This window comes from Taeniopygia guttata, chromosome 9, assembly GCF_048771995.1.
Source record: "Taeniopygia guttata chromosome 9, bTaeGut7.mat, whole genome shotgun sequence".
Classification (NCBI taxonomy): Eukaryota; Metazoa; Chordata; class Aves; order Passeriformes; family Estrildidae; genus Taeniopygia; species Taeniopygia guttata.
The window spans coordinates 7,434,257-7,460,517 of NC_133034.1; the positions used below are offsets into that span (position 1 = coordinate 7,434,257).

General features: G+C 54.6%; 9 non-coding genes across 9 annotated transcripts; 3 read left to right on the forward strand and 6 right to left on the reverse strand.

Moving 5' to 3' along the window:
• Positions 1 to 2,682: 2,682 nt before the first annotated feature.
• TRNAS-AGA (transfer RNA serine (anticodon AGA)) lies at positions 2,683 to 2,764 on the forward strand. The gene has a single exon. It is a non-coding gene; the product is annotated as a tRNA-Ser (tRNA).
• A 790-nt stretch (positions 2,765 to 3,554) lies between these two features.
• On the forward strand, positions 3,555 to 3,626 carry TRNAM-CAU (transfer RNA methionine (anticodon CAU)). The gene has a single exon. It is a non-coding gene; the product is annotated as a tRNA-Met (tRNA).
• Positions 3,627 to 4,737: 1,111 nt separating this feature from the next.
• TRNAQ-CUG (transfer RNA glutamine (anticodon CUG)) lies at positions 4,738 to 4,809 on the forward strand. Its single transcript has one exon. It is a non-coding gene; the product is annotated as a tRNA-Gln (tRNA).
• Positions 4,810 to 11,511: 6,702 nt separating this feature from the next.
• On the reverse strand, positions 11,512 to 11,583 carry TRNAQ-CUG (transfer RNA glutamine (anticodon CUG)). The gene has a single exon. It is a non-coding gene; the product is annotated as a tRNA-Gln (tRNA).
• A 1,112-nt stretch (positions 11,584 to 12,695) lies between these two features.
• On the reverse strand, positions 12,696 to 12,767 carry TRNAM-CAU (transfer RNA methionine (anticodon CAU)). The gene has a single exon. It is a non-coding gene; the product is annotated as a tRNA-Met (tRNA).
• Positions 12,768 to 13,557: 790 nt separating this feature from the next.
• TRNAS-AGA (transfer RNA serine (anticodon AGA)) lies at positions 13,558 to 13,639 on the reverse strand. Its single transcript has one exon. It is a non-coding gene; the product is annotated as a tRNA-Ser (tRNA).
• Positions 13,640 to 19,988: 6,349 nt separating this feature from the next.
• Positions 19,989 to 20,060, reverse strand: TRNAQ-CUG (transfer RNA glutamine (anticodon CUG)). Its single transcript has one exon. It is a non-coding gene; the product is annotated as a tRNA-Gln (tRNA).
• A 1,112-nt stretch (positions 20,061 to 21,172) lies between these two features.
• TRNAM-CAU (transfer RNA methionine (anticodon CAU)) lies at positions 21,173 to 21,244 on the reverse strand. The gene has a single exon. It is a non-coding gene; the product is annotated as a tRNA-Met (tRNA).
• A 789-nt stretch (positions 21,245 to 22,033) lies between these two features.
• TRNAS-AGA (transfer RNA serine (anticodon AGA)) lies at positions 22,034 to 22,115 on the reverse strand. Its single transcript has one exon. It is a non-coding gene; the product is annotated as a tRNA-Ser (tRNA).
• Positions 22,116 to 26,261: the final 4,146 nt, after the last annotated feature.

Here is a 26,261-nt window from a genome sequence, read left to right on the forward strand (position 1 = left end):
GCTGGTGGCTGGGGACAGCTGGGAAGAGGGGGCTTTGTTCCAGCAGAAGGGGATCAATGGGGCTCAGCCTCAGGGGGATGTGCTCAGCAGCATTTGCACCTGCCATGGTGTAACAAAATGTCCCAGGGCATCCCGGGACATCTCGAACACAGCCATGTCTGTTCTGGAGAAGGGCTGGGACCAGTCTTTGCACAGGGGCCTTAAAGGCACCGTGCTGGCTGCTATTGCTGAAGTGGGGCGGCCTTCCCGTGCCGTGCCACTTGGAGGGCACGAGGAGGGTGGTGGGAGCTGTAGGCACAGAGTGTGTTTTGAAGAGCAACCGTGTCCCTGGAGAGAGCTGAGGGACAGAGAGACAGACTGATCCTGAGCTGGTTGGTGCTCCCTGCTCTGTGTTGCAGCTTTGCCTCCTGCACCGAGAGATGTCTTGCTGCAGACCCTGTCCCCCACGGCCCTGCGGCCCCTGTGGCCCAACCCCCCTTGCAAGCAGCTGCACTGAGCCCTGCCTCGCCCGCTGCGCTGACTCCACGGTGTACATCGAGCCTTCGCCGGTGGTGGTGACCTTGCCGGGCCCCATCCTCACCTCTTTCCCTCAGAGCACAGCCGTGGGATCCTCTCTGTCAGCTGCTGTGGGCAGCTCCCTCAGCACCGCGGGGGTTCCCATCTCTTCTGGGGGCTCCCTTGGCCTGGGGGGCTCAGGCCTGTGTCTGCCTTTCCCCCGCTGCGGTCAGATCTGCTGAGCCCGGTGCATCATCCCCCTTGGCCTCGGTAAATGGGCCCATCTCTTTCCCTCCCTGCCCCCCCACACGTGTTCCTTGCCCTCTGTTCTGTGACGCTGCTTTTGCTCCTTCTCATTAAAGCCTTTGTGCAGCACCGCTGGAGAGTTGTGGTTGTTTGTTCTCCTCCTCCCTCACCTACCACCTGCTCTGCCAGGGTGAGCACTGGCTGCTGTCCTGAGCTTACCAGCAGCTGCCCTAAGAACTCCCCGAAATTACACCAGAGCTCCAAAGCCTCAGTCACTGAGCTTGAGTCTGTAACCTGGAGATCACAGCCCTGCAGGCCATGGTGCCAAGTTGTTCCCTGTGAGAGTTAAAACCAATCTTTTGAGTAACATTTCATTCCTGTCAAAGCTTCTGCCCAAAAGCATAACAAAATCAAGATTCTCTTGGTGATGTGGGGATGCTGTGAGAAGAGGATTGTGGGCTGGAAAGAAGAAAAGCAATTATTTTTATACCTGGACATAGGCACTGTGTCTTCAACAGAATTTGATAGCAAAGCTCATTCTGTTACTCACTAAATGGATGAAGCATAAATAGAATATTAAATTGAAATCAATGGTTAATGTTTTAAAGGGAACACGGTGCATTTGGAAGTGTATGATAAGCAAAGAATATGGATCCAAAATTAAAAGAGTGCAAAAGAGTTTGGCAGCGCTTGATCCACGGTCACAACAAGGACTTAATTTCAAATTCACGGTGACAACATCCATACCATTATCTGTTCTCTCTCTCACACACATAGACACACACACACGCTGCATTTAGGTGTGTAAATATACCTATCAAAAATGCCCCTTAAAAATGGCTGGTCTAGGAAAATATTTTTTTTCCCTGAATGCCACAGCAATCCCATTGTCACACTTTCCAAGAAAGTGGCAGCACACACTGTGGCCGGGATGAAACCTTGTTACGACTAAAGCCCGCTCTCTTACAACCCTATAGAGAGTGGTCCAGAATGAGACCATTTGAGCTCTCCTGGCTCACAGCAGGCTGTGACCAGCGATGCCCCTCGGAGTGGGATGGCTCTCCCAGCCAGTGAACTCTCAGGATTGCTTTACTTGGAGGCTGGCCCAGCAACGACGAATCCTGGGCTGATACCCTCACTCCCTGATGCCTGACCATTCACCCGTCGGGAGATGCAAAGGCATCCAAAGTGAGTGTTTCACTAACCACTGAGGGGAATTTTTCACAGGCACGTTGCTTGTACTGACTCTTCATGTCTGTGTGCATGCACGTGTGCATATATTTAGTATAGCAAATCTGGGAGAAATCCTGCTTTCTTAGATGTTTAAGTACCTTGGAGATCTAAGGAAGGTTTGGTTATAGTTATAGACTTACCTGAATGCTGCCAAGTGTTGTTATTTTGCTAAGTTGCTAAGTAAAACTTTGAAGTTGTAAGTTAGGTTAAATGCTAGTCAGTGTTTTTCTTTCTGTCAAATATTCAGGGTAAGATATTAATTAGGTATTAGGTACGAGTTAAGTTAAAGTTAAGTTTGCGGGCTGTCAAGCTTTTATGCTGTGTTACTTTGTATCCTTGCCCTCACTGTGTTTTGTCACACGCACACACATACTCATACACATACAAACACAGGCACACACACAGACACTCCCCTAGATAGTTCTCAGTTCATTTCTGTTTTGATTGCTTGGGGTTTGTTTTGTTTCGTTACAACTTGTTTTATCTTGTTGTGCCCTACCTGCCCTGTCAGTAGTAGAGTGAAACCTGCCAAGGAACTTTGCTGTGCTTTTCTTTTATATTAAATGTGGCTTTTACTGATACCCTTGGCAGTAAATTTTTAAGCAATCTCAAACTCTCGTTTGTAGTGGGAGCCTTGGCCCAAAGTGCCTGGGTGTGAGTGTCGTGGCAGAGGGTGTGTGATGAGCAGGGCCAGGAGGGCTGGAGCAGGTAGTTGTGGCCGAGTGGTGAAGGCGATGGACTAGAAATCCATTGGGGTTTCCCCGCGCAGGTTCGAATCCTGCCAACTACGGGGCACACGCCCCTTTTGGGCTGCGGGCAGCTGATCACGCTGCACAGGTACCGCCCCACAGGTGGGTGCCATGGACAACAGCTGGAGCTGCCAGAGGCTCCTGCACTTGCAGCGCCAACAATGAAGAAGGAAAGGACAAATGCAGGCCTGCACAGCTCCTGGAGCTGCGCATTTCATCACCTGCAGTAGCACAGAGTGTTAAAGGGCAAGGATCCTCAGCCTGACACCCCGCTGGGCACCACGTGCCCAGAGCTCAGAGCTTTTACTTCAGAGTAGCCAGGAGCAGCATTGAGCTGAGGCACCAGAATTTGCACAGCTAAAAGAGGAGAATTCTTTCTGTTGGCAGCTCCAGGCAAAGGCAATCCGTGCCCCTCCTTGGGCAGCAAAGGTGTGAAGTGCCAGGCAGGTGCAGTCCGGCAGCGTGCTGGGAGCAGCGCTGTATGTGTGGGCAGGGCTGCAGGTGTCAGGATGTGGGGATGGATTTCAGGTGCCCTCATGCCTAGCAAGGCCCAAGGGTGCAGCGTGCCTGCGGGGGTGCGTTGAGCAGGTGCAGGGGGAGCGTGGGTGTGAAAGGGCAGGGGCTGTGCAGGGCTGTGAGCGGGAGGTGTGGGGGAAGGGCAAGGCCAGGCCCTGGAGCTGTGGAGCACACGCGGAAGGGAGATGAATTTGTCAGGGGGTCTATTTTGTGGGGTGGGGGAGGTCGAGCAGAGAGGAAGGGAAGGAGTGAGGGCCAGCAGTGCCCGGCAGCATCAGGCTGCCGTGAGGGCAATGGCAGGCAGGGCTCAGGAGAAGCAGAGTGGCGCAGCGGGAGCGTGCTGGGCCCATAACCCAGAGGTCGATGGATCGAAACCATCCTCTGCTAAGGCACTTTTTCACCGACACTGCCTCGCCCAACAGCTTTTACCCTGCTTGGCTGTAGCTCTTTGGGCAACACTGGCCATAGCCTTCCTCTTCCCTCTACACCTGCTACCTGCTTTTAGTCAAAATGATAAAACTAGTAAACCACAACCTGACCTCTCCTGGTCCCGAAGGGCACGCATCCTTCTCTCTGCATTTTCTCCTCCCACAGAGCAGTCGAGCTGCTGCTCCTGCTTCCCTTAGCCGGGCTCCTGCCCAGGACTCCGGGCACTCCCAGCCCAGCAGGCACACACAGGCTTTGAGCCAGGCCAGCCTTGGCAAAAGCCAACTGCAGGAGCTGCCCTGGATCCTGCAGAGACTCCCAGCGAGCGGTGAGCCACTGCAGCCAGGTGGGCAGAGAACACCTGGACATCAGGCTGGGGTTGCAATGGGGCTCAGGCACTGCCGTCGCCTTCTCCTCAATTTGTCTCCAGCCCTGCTTTGAGCAGGCATTTGGGCTTGTGTCCCCCTGGGATTGCGGTGCAGTCAAGTTTCTTTTGAGAGGGGAGAGTTCCCAGAGAGGGCTCTGTCCTCCTTGCTCTGCACCCTAGGCAGTGAGTGAACCTCTTCTTCACAATGGGTGACTGAAGCTCAGTTGTTGCTCAGCCCTTGGTGTGGCACCTGCCCTTTCTGCTTGCCTCTCCAGCCCCTTTCCTGGGTTCCCCAGAGGGCCTTTCTTCACCTTTTGTAGAGATGGAGCAATGTTTCCCTCTCATTAGTCCTTAAGGAGCTGGACTGGCTTGGGCTGGAGAAGAGAAGGCGCGGGAGCTTGTGCTGTGTGAAGGTGACTTCCCAAGGTAACTTTCGCTGAGTCAGAAAGGGCTTGTTGGAATTTGGGAAAGACAAGATGGTGGCTGATTTCAAGGCTGGTGCTTGTAAGAGAGGCCATGGCAGGCTTTCAGAAGGAGCTGTGCTGCTGGCCTGAAGGATGGTGTGATGAGAGAGTGCCTGTCAGCCCTGCAGGAAGGCTGCAGTTGGTGAGAGATGTCCAAGGCGGTGGAGAGAGAGGCAGGCTCAGGTGGGGGCAGAAGGCTGAGTGAGGCTCAGCAGAGGAGCCAGAGGTGTGTGGTGCAGGAGGTCCTATGGTGTAATGGTGAGCACTCTGGACTCTGAATCCAGTGATCTGAGTTCAAATCTCAGTGGGACCTTGGCCTTTTGGTTCCCTCCGGCTTTGCCTCAGCATGCTTACACACTCACAGCTCTCCTCTCCTGCTGAGGTGCAAGACCACCCACTCCAAATGGCTCAGGCACAGGACCCTGCTCTGGGACCATTGCTGCTATGTAAGATGCATCCAAAAACGGACATTGGGCTACTCGCTCTGGGCAGGTGTTTCCAGGTTGGATCATTCCCACAGCATCACCAAGTTACTGCGTGGGGCATTACCTGTAGGCCCATCCCTGTCCACTGCTCCTTTCTTGCTCCTTTCATCTGTGCCTTCTTTTCCACTTTTGCCTGCAAATTTCTTTCTATTTCTCTGCAATCCATTCAAGGAGCTCTACCAACATTGGACAGTGCCCCATCATTGGGCTCCATTTGAAACCATGGGAGAGGGGAGAACCTTCCTTGCAGAGAAGGTGGTAGGTGAGGGAGGGGGAGAACAAACGACCACAACTCTCCAGCGGTGCTGCACAAAGGCTTTAATGAGAAGGAGCAAAAGCAGCGTCACAGAACAGAGGGCAAGGAACACGTGTGGGGGGCCAGGGAGGGAAAGAGATGGGCCCATTTGCCGAGGCCAAGGGGGATGATGCGCCGGGCTCAGCAGATCTGACCGCAGCGGGGGAAAGGCAGACACAGGCCTGAGCCCCCCAGGCCAAGGGAGCCCCCAGAAGAGATGGGAACCCCCGCGGTGCTGAGGGAGCTGCCCACAGCAGCTGACAGAGAGGATCCCACGGCTGTGCTCTGAGGGAAAGAGGTGAGGATGGGGCCCGGCAAGGTCACCAGCACGGGGGAAGCCTCGATGTAGAACATGGAGTCAGCGCAGCGGGCGAGGCAGGGCTCAGTGCAGCTGCTTGCAAGGGGGGTTGGGCCACAGGGGCCGCAGGGCCGTGGGGGACAGGGTCTGCAGCAAGACATCTCTCGGTGCAGGAGGCAAAGCTGCAACACAGAGCAGGGAGCACCAACCAGCTCAGGATCAGTCTGTCTCTCTGTCCCTCAGCTCTCTCCAGGGACACGGTTGCTCTTCAAAACACACTCTGTGCCTACAGCTCCCACCACCCTCCTCGTGCCCTCCGAGTGGCACGGCACGGGAAGGCCGCCCCACTTCAGCAATAGCAGCCAGCACAGTGCCTTTAAGGCCCCTGTGCAAAGACTGGTCCCAGCCCTTCTCCAGAACAGACATGGCTGTGTTCGAGATGTCCCGGGATGCCCTGGGACATTTTGTTACACCATGGCAGGTGCAAATGCTGCTGGGCACGTCCCCCTGAGGCTGAGCCCCATTGATCCCCTTCTGCTGGAACAAAGCCCCCTCTTCCCAGCTGTCCCCAGCCACCAGCATGGAAAGGCTGACGGCCTCCAACAGCTCTGTCTCAGGGCCAAGCTGAGGCAGCCCAAGGATCAAGCCGGGCAGCCTCCATGACAGCAGCTCAGCCCACAGGGAGGGATGGAGCGGACTCAGGCTTACCTCGTTCCTCGAGGAAAGGGAGGCCAGAGACCAGGATGCAGAGCCGGGAGCAGCGCAGCCTTTTATGCTGGGTCCCAGGGCCCTGTGGGGCCACAAACATTCCTTGTTTGTGAAACATCCAAACTCCTGGGAGGGGCAACTTGCAAGGCCTCACTGCTGATGAGGTCCCTGCCTCTTTCATCTCAGACATTTTTCACCAGTTTCACACCAATCAACTTGGAAATGATTAATGTGTGTCCCAGATTCATATGCCCATATCATTTGGAGGTCCCATGCCAGTGTATATTGTTAGTTGAAATGAATTTTTGTAGTGTCTGTTACATTCTGTCACTTCTTCTTGGTGATTAATTTGGCTCCAGTTACAGTTAAATTCAGTCATTAAGTGACACCTCAGGTCAGCTCTCAGGAGCTTTCAATGCTGGCACTCAGGCTGATCCTGAGAGTCATTTCTCCCACAGGACATCACAGACGTACAGAAGACTGTGGGTCAGTTGAGGCACAAAGTCAACACTGCACAACCCCATAGTGGGGAAGAGCCCCAACTCTGCAGGGAGGTGGCCAAGCTCAGTGGCAAGAAAAGTCCATGTTCAGCTGAATGGATGTCCCCTGCAGGCCTGAATGACAGTCATGGGGAACTTGCTTACAGTCCACAGGCCATGCCACGGCCTGTTTTGTGATCAAAGAGATGCTGTGTCCTTCCCTGCACAGCCACAATGACCTGTTTTGCTCAGTGTGGTCCTCCCAGAGGCCAGAGACCTGGCTGGTGGATTTTGGGGAAAGGCTGAGGGCAGGGAGCCCAAAGCTGTTTTTTTCTGGGTCTAGGATGGGGTTTCCCATTCCATGCATTTTACATTTCAAAGGACACTGGATCAGTCTGTCAGAGCACATGGGTGTCATCCTGATGCAGAAGAGCTGGGAAAATCCCTGAGCTCCAGGCAAACCTGAGTCACCCAGGGTGGACTTCAGTGGACTGGGTGCTGCAGACTCAGGCACTCAAGGGATAATAGAGCTCATATCCTCAATGTTCTGCTGCCATGAAGGATATTTCCCCACCTTATATCCCCAATCGTAGATCACCTGGTGCTTGTCTGCCATCTCCTTGCATTTGCTGTCTCCCCAGGCATGGTCTTTTGTTGCTGCTCAAGGGCTGTAGTGACTCAGCGTACCCCACATCAACCCCAGAAGGTCTGGGTGGAGCTCTGGAGGTCTTGTGCTCCTGTCAACTGCTCTGGGCAGATCAAAGTGCCTCGGTTCCTCAGCAGGCTCTGGGCCTTGTCCTGCTGACTTCTAAGCACTGACACAGCTTATGAAAGAGGTCACGACCCCTTGTACAGCTCTCTCAGGCCTGTCCCTTGTCCTCCCCCAGGGAGCCCTGGGATTTTCTTTCATATGACTTCTGATTGCTGCCTCTCGCCCCTTACCAGTGCACCTCTCAGGAGAGTTTGGCTTCATTCTCTCCAGAACCCCCAGGAGGTGGTGGAGGCAGCAGCTCCATGCTCCCCTCCATGCCTTGCCCATCTCCAGCAGGTTGTACAAGCGCAGTGCCCTCGGCCTCCGCCATGCATCAGGTGCTGCAGCCCTTATGTTCTGCCTGGTCCTATGGCAGTGCCTCTCTCTGTAAGACATCCCCATGTACACCTCCCCTCTCCCTGGGGACACCACATGGGAACACCAACCCAGATGTGCCTGTGCAGTGCCAAGGAAAGGGTATCAGCCATGGAGTGATCAGATGCCAGGCTTGTGAGGTGAGATCTGGGCATGGACAATAAGGAACTCTCCGGATTAGGGGGGACAGCTCCCCAGAGGAATCGGATTGAAAGCTCTGTTGGGGCAGATTTTCTCTCTGCTTTCCAGCCCTTCTGCCCCAAAGGAGTTCCTTGTCACTGGCCTGAGAGTGCAATGCAGAGGAAGTGTCATTCCCTGCAAATACCCAGCCGTGTGCTCTCCAGGCTGCCACGGCATGTGCTCCCCCGTGCAGACAGCCTCAGTGTCATCTCCTGCTGACCATCCCCCTTTAGCACTTGGGAGGCTCCTCTGCAGGAGCCATTTCCCTCTCCTGGTGGCCTCCCAGGGGTACAGGGCTTCCCTGGAAGTGCTGCCCAGGAGACAAGGACCTGTGTGACAGTGGCAGTGTTCAGAGGACAATGGGACAAGGCCCACAGTTTCTGGAGGTAGCTGGGAAGTTTGTTCTTCTCTGAGCAGGAGCAGAGGACTTCCAGAGGCCTCTCCCCACCTCCATTATCCTGGGTTACCCTGCATCTCCTGGGCCCTTGAGCAGCCAACAAAAGACAATGCATTTTAAATACTGCAGCAGCAGCAGCACAGGATTACATGGATGTACAAGGTTGTTTGGAACCAGTCCCAAAAGGTCTGGAAATGCCCTTGAAAAAGGCAAAACCTTTCATAGGAAAGAGGCTATGTGCTCTGGTATCCCTGGAATGGCTGAGTCCAGGGCACCATGTGCACTCATTTCCACATCAGTATGATTCAGGTTTGCCTGAAGCTCATGGATTTTCCCAACTCTTCCACATCACAATGATTCCCACAGGCTCTGGGAGACTGATCCAATATCCCTTTGAACTGTGAAATTAATTGAATGGGCAAAGTGATGCCTGCCCCAGGAAAAGGAGCCATGAGCTTTGGGCTCCGGGCCCTCAGCCTCTTCCCCAAAGCTGCCATCCACATCCCAGCCTCAGGGCTGGACACACTGAGCAAAGTGGGTCAGTTTGTGTTTGAGAAAATGGGTCAATTTGTCTTTCAGGGAGAGATGTAGGCATGCCTCTGATCACCTTCCTTTGTGTTGATTTCCTTGTTTTCTGGAGGATCCCAACTTCCCAGGCTGAGGCCAGAGGTTGTCAAGTGCCAAGGTCAGGACAATCCCAAACCTGGACACAGGCCAGGCCTTGAGTGGATTGAGAGCAGCCCTGTGGAGAGGGACTTGCAGGTTCTGGAAATACTGAATATGGACCTGCACTGCCTGCTGGCAGCCCAGTGCAAAAATCCAGTCGTATTCTGGGCTGCATCCAGAGCTGTGTGACCAGCAGGTTGAGGGAGGGGATTGTCCTGCTCTGCTCGGCTCTCATGACACCGTACCTGGGCTACTGCCTCCAGCTCTAGAAGTCACTGCCTAAGAAGCACAGGGACCTGCTGCAGTGGGTCCAGAGGAGCCACAAAGAGCACCAGGCAGCTGGAGCCATTGCCCAGTGAGGACAGGCTGAGAGGGTTGGCGTTGTGTAGCAAAGAGAGGAAAAGGCTCTCAGGAGACATTCTGTTAAGAAAGGGAAGGATTCCAGGTTGGGATGTGTAGTGATGGGTCAAGTGTTACCAGTTTGAAACTGAAAACATGTATTTAGATTTGATGTCAGATATCTATATATACATATACTTAGATCAGATATTGGGAGGGAATCTTTGCCTGTGAGAGGAGTGGGACACTGCAACAGGTTTTCCAGAGAAGTTGTGGAACCTGTTTGAGGGAGCAAGAGCTAGAAGATTTTAAGGTCCATTCCATCCCCAAGTGATTCTAAGAGTCATCGCAGGATTTTGAGTTGTAAGAAGGAAGAGTACATTTGAGATGAAAGAGGCAGGGACCTCATCAGCAGGGAGGCCTTGCAAGTTGCCCCTCCCAGGAGTTTGGATGTTTCACAAACAAGGAATGTTTGTGGCCCCACAGGGCCCTGGGACCCAGCATAAAAGGCTGCGCTGCTCCCGGCTCTGCATCCTGGTCTCTGGCCTCCCTTTCCTCGAGGAACGAGGTAAGCCTGAGTCCGCTCCATCCCTCCCTGTGGGCTGAGCTGCTGTCATGGAGGCTGCCCGGCTTGATCCTTGGGCTGCCTCAGCTTGGCCCTGAGACAGAGCTGTTGGAGGCCGTCAGCCTTTCCATGCTGGTGGCTGGGGACAGCTGGGAAGAGGGGGCTTTGTTCCAGCAGAAGGGGATCAATGGGGCTCAGCCTCAGGGGGACGTGCCCAGCAGCATTTGCACCTGCCATGGTGTAACAAAATGTCCCAGGGCATCCCGGGACATCTCGAACACAGCCATGTCTGTTCTGGAGAAGGGCTGGGACCAGTCTTTGCACAGGGGCCTTAAAGGCACCGTGCTGGCTGCTATTGCTGAAGTGGGGCGGCCTTCCCGTGCCGTGCCACTCGGAGGGCACGAGGAGGGTGGTGGGAGCTGTAGGCACAGAGTGTGTTTTGAAGAGCAACCGTGTCCCTGGAGAGAGCTGAGGGACAGAGAGACAGACTGATCCTGAGCTGGTTGGTGCTCCCTGCTCTGTGTTGCAGCTTTGCCTCCTGCACCGAGAGATGTCTTGCTGCAGACCCTGTCCCCCACGGCCCTGCGGCCCCTGTGGCCCAACCCCCCTTGCAAGCAGCTGCACTGAGCCCTGCCTCGCCCGCTGCGCTGACTCCATGTTCTACATCGAGGCTTCCCCCGTGCTGGTGACCTTGCCGGGCCCCATCCTCACCTCTTTCCCTCAGAGCACAGCCGTGGGATCCTCTCTGTCAGCTGCTGTGGGCAGCTCCCTCAGCACCGCGGGGGTTCCCATCTCTTCTGGGGGCTCCCTTGGCCTGGGGGGCTCAGGCCTGTGTCTGCCTTTCCCCCGCTGCGGTCAGATCTGCTGAGCCCGGCGCATCATCCCCCTTGGCCTCGGCAAATGGGCCCATCTCTTTCCCTCCCTGGCCCCCCACACGTGTTCCTTGCCCTCTGTTCTGTGACGCTGCTTTTGCTCCTTCTCATTAAAGCCTTTGTGCAGCACCGCTGGAGAGTTGTGGTTGTTTGTTCTCCTCCTCCCTCACCTACCACCTGCTCTGCAAGGAAGGTTCTCCCCTCTTTCATGGTTTCAAATGGAACCCCAATGATGGGGCACTTTCCAGTGTTGGTAGAGTTCCTTGAACAGATTGCAGAGGAATAGAAATAAATTTGCAGGGAAAAGTGGAAAAGAAGGCACAGATGAAAGGAACAAGAAAGGAGCAGTGGACAGGGATGGGCATACAGGTAATGCCACACACAGTAACTTGGTGATGCTGTGGGAATGATCCAGCCTGGAAACACCTGCCCAGAGTGTGTAGCCCAATGTCCGTTTTTGGATGCATCTGACATAGCAGCAATGGTCCCAGAGCAGGGTCCTGTGCCTGAGCCATTTGGAGTGGGTGGTCTTGCACCTCAGCAGGAGAGGAGAGCTGTGAGTGTGTAAGCATGCTGAGGCAAAGCCTGAGGGAACCAAAAGGCCAAGGTCCCACTGAGATTTGAACTCAGATCACTGGATTCAGAGTCCAGAGTGCTCACCATTACACCATAGGACCTCCTGCACCACACACCTCTGGCTCCTCTGCTGAGCCTCACTCAGCTTCTGCCCCCAGCTTAGCCTGCCTCTCTCTCCACCGCCTTGGACATCTCTCACCAAGTGCAGCCTTCCTGCAGGGCTGACAGGCACTCTCTCATCACACCATCCTTCAGGCCAGCAGCACAGCTCCTTCTGCAAGCCTGCCATGGCCTCTCTTACAAGCACCAGCCTTGAAATCAGCCACCATCTTGTCTTTCCCAAATTCCAACAAGCCCTTTCTGACTCAGCGAAAGTTACCTTGGGAAGTCACCTTCACACAGCACAAGCTCCCGCGCCTTCTCTTCTCCAGCCCAAGCCAGTCCAGCTCCTTAAGGACTAATGAGAGGGAAACAATTGCTCCATCTCTACAAAAGGTGAAGAAAGACCCTCTGGGGAACCCAGGAAAGGGGCTGGAGAGGCAAGCAGAAAGGGCAGGTGCCACACCAAGGGCTGAGCAACGACCGAGCTTCAGTCACCCATTGTGAAGAAGAGGTTCACTCACTGCCTAGGGTGCAGAGCAAGGAGGACAGAGCCCTTCTCTGGGAACTCTTCCCTCTCAAAAGGAACTTGACTGCATGGTATTCCCAGGGGGACACAAGCCCAAATGCCTGCTCAAAGCAGGGCTGGAGACAAATCGAGGAGAAGGCAACGGCAGCGCCTGAGCCCCATTGCAACCCCAGCCTGATGTCCAGGTGTTCTCTGCCCACCTGGCTGCAGTGGCTCACCACTCGCTGGGAGTCTCTGCAGGATCCAGGGCAGCTCCTGCAGTTGGCTGTTGCCAAGGCTGACCTGGCTCAAAGCCTGTGTGTGCCTGCTGGGCTGGGAGTGCCCGGAGTCCTGGGCAGGAGCCCGGCTAAGGGAAGCAGGAGCAGCAGCTCGACTGCTCTGAGGGAGGAGAAAATGCAGAGAGAAGGATGCGTGCCCTTTGGGACCAGGAGAGGTCAGGTGGTGTTATACTAGTTTTATCATTTTTACTAAAAGCAGGTAGCAGGTGTAGAGGGAAGAGGAAGGCTATGGCCAGTGTTGCCCAAAGAGCTACAGCCAAGCAGGGTAAAAGCTGTTGGGCGAGGCAGTGTCGGTGAAAAAGTGCCTTAGCAGAGGATGGTTTCGATCCATCGACCTCTGGGTTATGGGCCCAGCACGCTCCCGCTGCGCCACTCTGCTTCTCCTGAGCCCTGCCTGCCATTGCCCTCACGGCAGCCTGATGCTGCCGGGCACTGCTGGCCCTCACTCCTTCCCTTCCTCTCTGCTCGACCTCCCCCACCCCACAAAATAGACCCCCTGACAAATTCATCTCCCTTCCGCGTGTGCTCCACAGCTCCAGGGCCTGGCCTTGCCATTCCCCCACACCTCCCGCTCACAGCCCTGCACAGCCCCTGCCCTTTCACACCCACGCTCCCCCTGCACCTGCTCAACGCACCCCCGCAGGCACGCTGCACCCTTGGGCCTTGCTAGGCATGAGGGCACCTGAAATCCACCCCCACATCCTGACACCTGCAGCCCTGCCCACACATACAGCGCTGCTCCCAGCACGCTGCCGGACAGCACCTGCCTGGCACTTCACACCTTTGCTGCCCAAGGAGGGGCACGGATTGCCTTTGCCTGGAGCTGCCAACAGAAAGAATTCTCCTCTTTTAGCTGTGCAAATTCTGGTGCCTCAGCTCAATGCTGCTCCTGGCTACTCTGAAGTAAAAGCTCTGAGTTCTGGGCACTTGGTGCCCAGCGGGGTGTCAGGCTGAGGATCCTTGCCCTTTAACACTTGGTGCTACTGCAGGTGATGAAATGCTCAGCTCCAGGAGCTGTGCAGGCCTGCATTTGTCCTTTCCCTCTTCATTGTTGGCGCTGCCAGTGCAGGAGCCTCTGGCAGCTCCAGCTGTTGTCCATGGCACCCACCTGTGGGGCGGTACCTGTGCAGCGTGATCAGCTGCCCGCAGCCCAAAAGGGGCGTGTGCCCCGTAGTTGGCAGGATTCGAACCTGCGCGGGGAAACCCCAATGGATTTCTAGTCCATCGCCTTCACCACTCGGCCACAACTACCTGCTCCAGCCCTCCTGGCCCTGCTCATCACACACCCTCTGCCTCGACACTGATACCCAGGCACTTCCAAATGCACCATGTTCCCTTTAAAACATTAACCGTTGATTTCAATTCAATATTCTATTTAAGCTTCATCCATTCTGTGAGTAAGAGAGTAAACTTTGCCATCATACACTGCTAAAGCCACAGTGCCTATGTCCAGGCATGAAAAGAAGTGCTTTTTCTCCTTTCCACGTCACAATCCTCTACTCACACCATTGACACATCCCCACACCAGCAATAGAAACTTGATTTTCCTCTGCATCTGTGAAGAATCTTTGAAATAATGAAATGTTAATGAAAATATTGTTAGTAACTCTCACAGGGAACAAATTGGCACCAAGCCCTGCAGCGCTGTGATCTCCAGGTTACAGACTCAAGCTCAGTGACTGAGGCTTTGGAGCTCTGGTGTAATTTCGGGGAGTTCTTAGGGCAGCTGCTGGTAAGCTCAGGACAGCAGCCAGTGCTCACCCTGGCAGAGCAGGTGGTAGGTGAGGGAGGAGGAGAACAAACAACCACAACTCTCCAGCGGTGCTGCACAAAGGCTTTAATGAGAAGGAGCAAAAGCAGCGTCACAGAACAGAGGGCAAGGAACACGTGTGGGGGGGCAGGGAGGGAAAGAGATGGGCCCATTTACCGAGGCCAAGGGGATGATGCGCCGGGCTCAGCAGATCTGACCGCAGCGGGGGAAAGGCAGACACAGGCCTGAGCCCCCCAGGCCAAGGGAGCCCCCAGAAGAGATGGGAACCCCCGCGGTGCTGAGGGAGCTGCCCACAGCAGCTGACAGAGAGGATCCCACGGCTGTGCTCTGAGGGAAAGAGGTGAGGATGGGGCCCGGCAAGGTCACCACCACCGGCGAAGGCTCGATGTACACCGTGGAGTCAGCGCAGCGGGCGAGGCAGGGCTCAGTGCAGCTGCTTGCAAGGGGGGTTGGGCCACAGGGGCCGCAGGGCCGTGGAGGACAGGGTCTGCAGCAAGACATCTCTCGGTGCAGGAGGCAAAGCTGCAACACAGAGCAGGGAGCACCAACCAGCTCAGGATCAGTCTGTCTCTCTGTCCCTCAGCTCTCTCCAGGGACACGGTTGCTCTTCAAAACACACTCTGTGCCTACAGCTCCCACCACCCTCCTCGTGCCCTCTGAGTGGCACGGCACGGGAAGGCCGCCCCACTTCAGCAATAGCAGCCAGCACAGTGCCTTTAAGGCCCCTGTGCAAAGGCTGGTCCCAGCCCTTCTCCAGAACAGACATGGCTGTGTTCGAGATGTCCCGGGATGCCCTGGGACATTTTGTTACACCATGGCAGGTGCAAATGCTGCTGGGCACATCCCCCTGAGGCTGAGCCCCATTGATCCCCTTCTGCTGGAACAAAGCCCCCTCTGCCCAGCTGTCCCCAGCCACCAGCATGGAAAGGCTGACGGCCTCCAACAGCTCTGTCTCAGGGCCAAGCTGAGGCAGCCCAAGGATCAAGCCGGGCAGCCTCCATGACAGCAGCTCAGCCCACAGGGAGGGATGGAGCGGACTCAGGCTTACCTCGTTCCTCGAGGAAAGGGAGGCCAGAGACCAGGATGCAGAGCCGGGAGCAGCGCAGCCTTTTATGCTGGGTCCCAGGGCCCTGTGGGGCCACAAACATTCCTTGTTTGTGAAACATCCAAACTCCTGGGAGGGGCAACTTGCAAGGCCTCACTCCTGATGAGGTCCCTGACTCTTTCATCTCAAATGTTCTCTTTCTTCTTACAACCCAAAATCCTGCGATGACTCTTAGAATCACTTGGGGATGGAATAGACCTTAAAATCATATAGCTCTTGCCCCCTCAAACAGGTTCCACAACTTCTCTGGAAAACCTGTTGCAGTGTCTCACTTCTCTCACAGGTAAAGATTCCTTTCTTATATCTAATCTAAGGATAGTGGATATATAGATATGTAGATAGATAGATAGATAGATATACTTAGATATATATACTTAGATATATATATATATATATACACTTAGGTATATATATACTTTGATATGTATATATCAAATCAAAATACAAGTTTTCAGTTTGAAATTGGTAGCATTTGACCCATCACTACACATCCCAACCAGGAATCCTTCCCTTTCTGAACTGAATGTCTCCTGGGAGCCTTCACCTCTCTTGGCTACACAACGCCAACCCTCTCAGCCTGTCCTCACTGGGCAATGGCTCCAGCTGCCTGGTGCTCTTTGTGGCTACTCTGGACCCACTGCAGCAGGTCCCTGTGCTTCTTAGGCAGTGACTTCTAGAGCTGGAGGCAGTACCCCAGGTACGGTGTCATGAGAGCCAAGCAGAGCAGGACAATCCCCTCCCTCAACCTGCTGGCCCCACAGCTCTGGATGCAACCCAGAATACGACTGGATTTTTGCACTGGGCTGCCAGCAGGCAGTGCAGGTCCATATTCAGTATTTCCAGAACCTGCAAGTCCCTCTCCACAGGGCTGCTCTCAGTCCACTGAAGGCCTATGCTGTGTCCAGGTTTGGGATTGCCCTGACCTTGGCACTTGACAACCTCTGGCCTCAGCCTGGGAAGTTGGGATCCTCCAGAAAACAAGGAAATCAACACGTAGGAAGGTGATCAAAGGCATGCCTACATCTCTCCCTGAAAGACAAATTGACCCATTTTCTCAAACACAAACTGACCCACTTTGCTCAGTGTGTCCAGCCCTGAGGCTGGGATGTGGATGGCAGCTTTGGGGAAGAGGCTGAGGGCCCGGAGCCCAAAGCTCATGGCTCCTTTTCCTGGGGCAGGCATCACTTTGCCCATTCAATTAATTTCACAGTTCAAAGGGATATTGGATCAGTCTCCCAGAGCCTGTGGGAATCATTGTGATGTGGAAGAGTTGGGAAAATCCATGAGCTTCAGGCAAACCTGAATCATACTGATGTGGAAATGAGTGCACATGGTGCCCTGGACTCAGCCATTCCAGGGATACCAGAGCACATAGCCTCTTTCCTATGAAAGGTTTTGCCTTGGTCAGGGGCATTTCCAGACCTTTTAGGACCAATCCCAAACCACCTTCTACATCCATGTAATCCTGTGCTGCTGCTGCTGCAGTTTCTAAAAGGCATTGCCTTGTGTTGGCTGCTCAAGGGCCCAGGAAATGGAGGGCAACCCAGGATAATGGAGGTGGGGAGAGACCTCTGGAAGTCCTCTGCTCCTGCTCAGAGAAGAACAAACTTCCCAGCTACCTCCAGAAGCTGTGGGCCTTGTCCCATTGTCCTCTGAACACTGCCACTGTCACACAGGTCCTTGTCTCCTGGGCAGCATTTCCCGGGATGCCCTGCTCCCCTAGGAGGCCACCAGGAGAGGGAAATGGCTCCTGCAGAGGAGCCTCCCAAGTGCTAAAGGGGGATGGTCAGCAGGAGATGACACTGAGGCTGTCTGCACTGGGGAGCACATGCCGTGGCAGCCTGGAGAGCACACGGCTGGGTATGTGCAGGGAATGACACTTCCTCTGCATTGCACTCTCAGGCCAGTGACAAGGAACTCCTTTGGGGCAGAAGGGCTGGAAAGCAGAGAGAAAATCTGCCCCAACAGAGCTTTCAATCCGATTCCTCTGGGGAGCTGTTTCCCCTAATCCGGAGAGTTCCTTATTGTCCATGCCCAGATCTCACCTCACAAGCCTGGCATCTGATCACTCCATGGCTGATACCCTTTCCTTGGAACTGCACAGGCCACATCTGGGTTGGTGTTCCCATGTGGTGTCCCCAGGGAGAGGGGAGGTGTACATGGGGATGTCTTACAGAGAGAGGCACTGCCATAGGACCAGGCAGAACATAAGGGCTGCAGCACCTGATGCATGGCGGAGGCCGAGGGCATTGCGCTTGTACAACCTGCTGGAGATGGGCAAGGCATGGAGGGGAGCATGGAGCTGCTGCCTCCACCACCTCCTGGGGGTTCTGGAGAGAATGAAGCCAAACTCTTCTGAGAGGTGCACTGGCAAAGGGCGAGAGGCAGCAATCAGAAGTTACATGAAAGAAAATCCCAGAAAGACCCAGAAAAAACAGCTTTGGGCTCCCTGCCCTCAGCCTTTCCCCAGAGCCACCAGCCAGGTCTCTGGCCTCTGGGAGGACCACACTGAGCAAAACAGGTCAGTGTGGCTGTGGGGCTCTTGCAGGAAAGGACACAGCATCTCTTTGATCACAAAACAGGCCATGGCATGGCCTGTGGACTGAAAGCAAGTTCCCCATGACTGTCACTCAGGCCTGCAGGGGACATCCATTCAGCTGAACATGGACTTTTCTTGCCACTGAGCTTGGCCACCTCCCTGCAGAGTTGGGTCTCTTCCCCACTATGGGGTTGTGCAGTGTTGACTTTGTGCCTCAACTGAGCCACAGTCTTCTGTACATCTGTGATGTCCTGTGGGAGAAATGACTCTCAGGATCAGCCTGAGTGCCAGCACTGAAAGCTCCTGAGAGCTGACCTGAGGTGTCACTTAATGACTGAATTTAACTGTAACTGGAGCCAAATTAATCACCAAGAAGAACAAGTGACCGAATGTAACAGACACTACAAAAATTCATTTCAACTAACCATATAAACTGGCATGGGGTCTCCAAATGAAGTTGGCATATGAGTCTGGGACACACATTAATCATTTCCACGTTGATTGGTGTGAAACTGGTGAAAAATATCTGAGATGAAAGAGGCAGGGACCTCATCAGCAGCAAGGCATTGCAAGTTGCCCCTCCCAGGAGTTTGGATGTTTCACAAACAAGGAATGTTTGTGGCCCCACAGGGCCCTGGGACCCAGCATAAAAGGCTGCGCTGCTCCCGGCTCTGCATCCTGGTCTCTGGCCTCCCTTTCCTCGAGGAACGAGGTAAGCCTGAGTCCGCTCCATCCCTCCCTGTGGGCTGAGCTGCTGTCATGGAGGCTGCCCGGCTTGATCCTTGGGCTGCCTCAGCTTGGCCCTGAGACAGAGCTGTTGGAGGCCGTCAGCCTTTCCATGCTGGTGGCTGGGGACAGCTGGGCAGAGGGGGCTTTGTTCCAGCAGAAGGGGATCAATGGGGCTCAGCCTCAGGGGGACGTGCCCAGCAGCATTTGCACCTGCCATGGTGTAACAAAATGTCCCAGGGCATCCCGGGACATCTCGAACACAGCCATGTCTGTTCTGGAGAAGGGCTGGGACCAGTCTTTGCACAGGGGCCTTAAAGGCACTGTGCTGGCTGCTATTGCTGAAGTGGGGCGGCCTTCCCGTGCCGTGCCACTCGGAGGGCACGAGGAGGGTGGTGGGAGCTGTAGGCACAGAGTGTGTTTTGAAGAGCAACCGTGTCCCTGGAGAGAGCTGAGGGACAGAGAGACAGACTGATCCTGAGCTGGTTGGTGCTCCCTGCTCTGTGTTGCAGCTTTGCCTCCTGCACCGAGAGATGTCTTGCTGCAGACCCTGTCCCCCACGGCCCTGCGGCCCCTGTGGCCCAACCCCCCTTGCAAGCAGCTGCACTGAGCCCTGCCTCGCCCGCTGCGCTGACTCCATGTTCTACATCGAGGCTTCCCCCGTGCTGGTGACCTTGCCGGGCCCCATCCTCACCTCTTTCCCTCAGAGCACAGCCGTGGGATCCTCTCTGTCAGCTGCTGTGGGCAGCTCCCTCAGCACCGCGGGGGTTCCCATCTCTTCTGGGGGCTCCCTTGGCCTGGGGGGCTCAGGCCTGTGTCTGCCTTTCCCCCGCTGCGGTCAGATCTGCTGAGCCCGGTGCATCATCCCCCTTGGCCTCGGCAAATGGGCCCATCTCTTTCCCTCCCTGGCCCCCCACACGTGTTCCTTGCCCTCTGTTCTGTGACGCTGCTTTTGCTCCTTCTCATTAAAGCCTTTGTGCAGCACCGCTGGAGAGTTGTGGTTGTTTGTTCTCCTCCTCCCTCACCTACCACCTGCTCTGCAAGGAAGGTTCTCCCCTCTTTCATGGTTTCAAATGGAGCCCAATGATGGGGCACTGTCCAGTGTTGGTAGAGCTCCTTAAACAGAGTGCAGAGAAATAGAAAGAAATTTGCAGGGAAAAGAGGAAAAGAAGGCACAGATGAAAGGAGCAAGAAAGGATCTGTGGACAATGGTGTGCATACAGGTAATGCCCCACGCAGTAACTTGGTGATGCTGTGGGAATGATCCATCCTGGAAACACCTGCCCAGAGCGAGTAGCCCAATGTCCGTTTTTGGATGCATCTGACATAGCAGCAATGGTCCCAGAGCAGGGTCCTGTGCCTGACCCATTTGGAGTGGGTGGTCTTGCACCTCAGCAGGAGAGGAGAGCTGTGAGTGTGTAAGCATGCTGAGGCAAAGCCTGAGGGAACCAAAAGGCCAAGGTCCCACTGAGATTTGAACTCAGATCACTGGATTCAGAGTCCAGAGTGCTCACCATTACACCATAGGACCTCCTGCACCACACACCTCTGGCTCCTCTGCTGAGCCTCACTCAGCCTTCTGCCCCCACCTGAGCCTGCCTCTCTCTCCACCGCCTTGGACATCTCTCACCAAGTGCAGCCTTCCTGCCGGGCTGACAGGCACGCTCGAATCACACCATCCTTCAGGCCAGCAGCACAGCTCCTTCTGAAAGCCTGCCATGGCCTCTCTTACAAGCACCAGCCTTGAAATCAGCCACCATCTTGTCTTTCCCAAATTCCAACAAGCCCTTTCTGACTCAGCGAAAGTTACCTTGGGAAGTCACCTTCACACAGCACAAGCTCCCTTGCCTTCTCTTCTCCAGCCCAAGCCAGTCCAGCTCCTTAAGGACTAATGAGAGGGAAACATTGCTCCATCTCTACAAAAGGTGAAGAAAGGCCCTCTGGGGAACCCAGGAAAGGGGCTGGAGAGGCAAGCAGAAAGGGCAGGTGCCACACCAAGGGCTGAGCAACGACCGAGCTTCAGTCACCCATTGTGAAGAAGAGGTTCACTCACTGCCTAGGGTGCAGAGCAAGGAGGACAGAGCCCTTCTCTGGGAACTCTTCCCTCTCAAAAGGAACTTGACTGCACCGCAATCCCAGGGGGACACAAGCCCAAATGCCTGCTCAAAGCAGGGCTGGAGACAAATCGAGGAGAAGGCGACGGCAGCGCATGAGCCCCATTGCAACCCCAGCCTGATGTCCAGGTGTTCTCTGCCCACCTGGCTGCAGTGGCTCACCGCTCGCTGGGAGTCTCTGCAGGATCCAGGGCAGCTCCTGCAGTTGGCTTTTGCCAAGGCTGGCCTGGCTCAAAGCCTGTGTGTGCCTGCTGGGCTGGGAGTGCCCGGAGTCCTGGGCAGGAGCCCGGCTAAGGGAAGCAGGAGCAGCAGCTCGATTGCTCTGTGGGAGGAGAAAATGCAGAGAGAAGGATGCGTGCCCTTTGGGACCAGGAGAGGTCAGGTGGTGTTATACCAGTTGTATCATTTTGACTAAAAGCAGGTAGCAGGTGTAGAGGGAAGAGGAAGGCTATGGCCAGTGTTGCCCAAAGAGCTACAGCCAAGCAGGGTAAAAGCTGTTGGGCGAGGCAGTGTCGGTGAAAAAGTGCCTTAGCAGAGGATGGTTTTGATCCATCGACCTCTGGGTTATGGGCCCAGCACGCTCCCGCTGCGCCACTCTGCTTCTCCTGAGCCCTGCCTGCCATTGCCCTCACGGCAGCCTGATGCTGCCGGGCACTGCTGGCCCTCACTCCTTCCCTTCCTCTCTGCTCGGCCTCCCCCACCCCACAAAATAGACCCCCTGACAAATTCATCTCCCTTCCGCGTGTGCTCCACAGCTCCAGGGCCTGGCCTTGCCCTTCCCCCACACCTCCCGCTCACAGCCCTGCACAGCCCCTGCCCTTTCACACCCACGCTCCCCCTGCACCTGCTCAACGCACCCCCGCAGGCACGCTGCACCCTTGGGCCTTGCTAGGCATGAGGGCACCTGAAATCCACCCCCACATCCTGACACCTGCAGCCCTGCCCACACATACAGCGCTGCTCCCAGCACGCTGCCGGACTGCACCTGCCTGGCACTTCACACCTTTGCTGCCCAAGGAGGGGCACGGATTGCCTTTGCCTGGAACTGCCAACAGAAAGAATTCTCCTCTTTTAGCTGTGCAAATTCTGGTGCCTCAGCTCAATGCTGCTCCCGGCTACTCTGAAGTAAAAGCTCTGAGTTCTGGGCACTTGGTGCCCAGCGGGGTGTCAGGCTGAGGATCCTTGCCTTTAACACTTGGTGCTACTGCAGGTGATGAAATGCTCAGCTCCAGGAGCTGTGCAGGCCTGCATTTGTCCTTTCCCTCTTCATTGTTGGCGCTGCAAGTGCAGGAGCCTCTGGCAGCTCCAGCTGTTGTCCATGGCCCCCACCTGTGGGGCGGTACCTGTGCAGCGTGATCAGCTGCCCGCAGCCCAAAAGGGGCGTGTGCCCCGTAGTTGGCAGGATTCGAACCTGCGCGGGGAAACCCCAATGGATTTCTAGTCCATCGCCTTCACCACTCGGCCACAACTACCTGCTCCAGCCCTCCTGGCCCTGCTCATCACACACCCTCTGCCACGACACTCACACCCAGGCACTTTGGGCCAAGGCTCCCACTACAAATGAGAGTTTGAGATTGCTTAAAAAAATCACTGCCAAGGGTATCAGTAAAAGCCACACTTAATATAAAATAAAAGCACTGCAAAGTTCCTTGGCAGGTTTCACTCTACTACTGACAGGGCAGGTAAGGCACAACAAGATAAAATAAGTAGTAATGAAACAAAACAAAACCCAAGCAATCAAAACAGAAATGAACTGAGAACTATCTAGGGGAGTGTCTGTGTGTGTGCCTGTGTTTGTATGTGTATGAGTATGTGTGTGCGTGTGACAAAACACAGTGAGGGCAAGGATACAAAGTAACACAGCATAAAAGCTTGACAGCCCGCAAACTTAACTTTAACTTAACTCGTACCTAATACCTAATTAATATCTTACCCTGAATATTTGACAGAAAGAAAAACACTGACTAGCATTTAACCTAACTTACAACTTCAAAGTTTTACTTAGCAACTTAGCAAAATAACAACACTTGGCAGCATTCAGGTAAGTCTATAACTATAACCAAACCTTCCTTAGATCTCCAAGGTACTTAAACATCTAAGAAAGCAGGATTTCTCCCAGATTTGCTATACTAAATATATGCACACGTGCATGCACACAGACATGAAGAGTCAGTACAAGCAACGTGCCTGTGAAAAATTCCCCTCAGTGGTTAGTGAAACACTCACTTTGGATGCCTTTGCATCTCCCGACGGGTGAATGGTCAGGCATCAGGGAGTGAGGGTATCAGCCCAGGATTCGTCGTTGCTGGGCCAGCCTCCAAGTAAAGCAATCCTGAGAGTTCACTGGCTGGGAGAGCCATCCCACTCCGAGGGGCATCGCTGGTCACAGCCTGCTGTGAGCCAGGAGAGCTCAAATGGTCTCATTCTGGACCACTCTCTATAGGGTTGTAAGAGAGCGGGCTTTAGTCGTAACAAGGTTTCATCCCGGCCACACTGTGTGCTGCCACTTTCTTGGAAAGTGTGACAATGGGATTGCTGTGGCATTCAGGGAAAAAAAAATATTTTCCTAGACCAGCCATTTTTAAGGGGCATTTTTGATAGGTATATTTACACACCTAAATGCAGCGTGTGTGTGTGTCTATGTGTGTGAGAGAGAGAACAGATAATGGTATGGATGTTGTCACCGTGAATTTGAAATTAAGTCCTTGTTGTGACCGTGGATCAAGCGCTGCCAAACTCTTTTGCACTCTTTTAATTTTGGATCCATATTCTTTGCTTATCATACACTTCCAAATGCACCGTGTTCCCTTTAAAACATTAACCATTGATTTCAATTTAATATTCTATTTATGCTTCATCCATTTAGTGAGTAACAGAATGAGCTTTGCTATCAAATTCTGTTGAAGACACAGTGCCTATGTCCAGGTATAAAAATAATTGCTTTTCTTCTTTCCAGCCCACAATCCTCTTCTCACAGCATCCCCACATCACCAAGAGAATCTTGATTTTGTTATGCTTTTGGGCAGAAGCTTTGACAGGAATGAAATGTTACTCAAAAGATTGGTTTTAACTCTCACAGGGAACAACTTGGCACCATGGCCTGCAGGGCTGTGATCTCCAGGTTACAGACTCAAGCTCAGTGACTGAGGCTTTGGAGCTCTGGTGTAATTTCGGGGAGTTCTTAGGGCAGCTGCTGGTAAGCTCAGGACAGCAGCCAGTGCTCACCCTGGCAGAGCAGGTGGTAGGTGAGGGAGGAGGAGAACAAACAACCACAACTCTCCAGCGGTGCTGCACAAAGGCTTTAATGAGAAGGAGCAAAAGCAGCGTCACAGAACAGAGGGCAAGGAACACGTGTGGGGGGCCAGGGAGGGAAAGAGATGGGCCCATTTACCGAGGCCAAGGGGGATGATGCGCCGGGCTCAGCAGATCTGACCGCAGCGGGGGAAAGGCAGACACAGGCCTGAGCCCCCCAGGCCAAGGGAGCCCCCAGAAGAGATGGGAACCCCCGCGGTGCTGAGGGAGCTGCCCACAGCAGCTGACAGAGAGGATCCCACGGCTGTGCTCTGAGGGAAAGAGGTGAGGATGGGGCCCGGCAAGGTCACCACCACCGGCGAAGGCTCGATGTACACCGTGGAGTCAGCGCAGCGGGCGAGGCAGGGCTCAGTGCAGCTGCTTGCAAGGGGGGTTGGGCCACAGGGGCCGCAGGGCCGTGGGGGACAGGGTCTGCAGCAAGACATCTCTCGGTGCAGGAGGCAAAGCTGCAACACAGAGCAGGGAGCACCAAGCAGCTCAGGATCAGTCTGTCTCTCTGTCCCTCAGCTCTCTCCAGGGACACGGTTGCTCTTCAAAACACACTCTGTGCCTACAGCTCCCACCACCCTCCTCGTGCCCTCCGAGTGGCACGGCACGGGAAGGCCGCCCCACTTCAGCAATAGCAGCCAGCACAGTGCCTTTAAGGCCCCTGTGCAAAGACTGGTCCCAGCCCTTCTCCAGAACAGACATGGCTGTGTTCGAGATGTCCCGGGATGCCCTGGGACATTTTGTTACACCATGGCAGGTGCAAATGCTGCTGGGCACATCCCCCTGAGGCTGAGCCCCATTGATCCCCTTCTGCTGGAACAAAGCCCCCTCTGCCCAGCTGTCCCCAGCCACCAGCATGGAAAGGCTGACGGCCTCCAACAGCTCTGTCTCAGGGCCAAGCTGAGGCAGCCCAAGGATCAAGCCGGGCAGCCTCCATGACAGCAGCTCAGCCCACAGGGAGGGATGGAGCGGACTCAGGCTTACCTCGTTCCTCGAGGAAAGGGAGGCCAGAGACCAGGATGCAGAGCCAGGAGCAGCGCAGCCTTTTATGCTGGGTCCCAGGGCCCTGTGGGGCCACAAACATTCCTTGTTTGTGAAACATCCAAACTCCTGGGAGGGGCAACTTGCAAGGCCTCACTGCTGATGAGGTCCCTGCCTCTTTCATCTCAGATGTTTTTCACCAGTTTCACACCAATCAACATGGAAATGATTAATGTGTGTCCCAGATTCATATGCCAACTTCATTTGGAGGTCCCATGCCCGTGTATACGGTGAGTTGAAATGAATTTTTGTAGTGTCTGTAACATTCTGTCACTTGTCCTTCTTGGTGATTAATTTGGCTCCAGTTACAGTTAAATTCAGTCATTAAGTGACACCTCAGGTCAGCTCTCAGGAGCTTTCAGTGCAGGCACTCAGGCTGATCCTGAGAGTCATTTCTCCCACAGGACATCACAGACGTACAGAAGACTGTGGGTCAGTTGAGGCACAAAGTCAACACTGCACAACCCCATAGTGGGGAAGAGACCCAACTCTGCAGGGAGGTGGCCAAGCTCAGTGGCAAGGAAAGTCCATGTTCAGCTGAATGGATGTCCCCTGCAGGCCTGAGTGACAGTCATGGGGAACTTGCTTACAGTCCACAGGCCATGCCACGGCCTGTTTTGTGATCAAAGAGATGCTGTGTCCTTCCCTGCACAGCCACAATGACCTGTTTTGCTCAGTGTGGTCCTCCCAGAGGCCAGAGACCTGGCTGGTGGATTTTGGGGAAAGGCTGAGGGCAGGGAGCCCAAAGCTGTTTTTTTCTGGGTCTAGGATGGGGTTTCCCATTCCATGCATTTTACATTTCAAAGGACACTGGATCAGTCTGTCAGAGCACATGGGTGTCATCCTGATGCAGAAGAGCTGGGAAAATCCCTGAGCTCCAGGCAAACCTGAGTCACCCAGGGTGGACTTCAGTGGACTGGGTGCTGCAGACTCAGGCACTCAAGGGATAACAGAGCTCATATCTTCAATGTTCTGCTGCCATGAAGGATATTTCCCCACCTTATATCCCCAATCGTAGATCACCTGGTGCTTGTCTGCCATCTCCTTGCATTTGCTGTCTCCCCAGGCATGGTCTTTTGTTGCTGCTCAAGGGCTGTAGTGACTCAGCGTACCCCAAAACAACCCCAGAAGGTCTGGGTGGAGCTCTGGAGGTCTTGTGCTCCTGTCAACTGCTCTGGGCAGATCAAAGTGCCTCGGTTCCTCAGCAGGCTCTGGGCCTTGTCCTGCTGACTTCTAAGCACTGACACAGCTTATGAAAGAGGTCACGACCCCTTGTA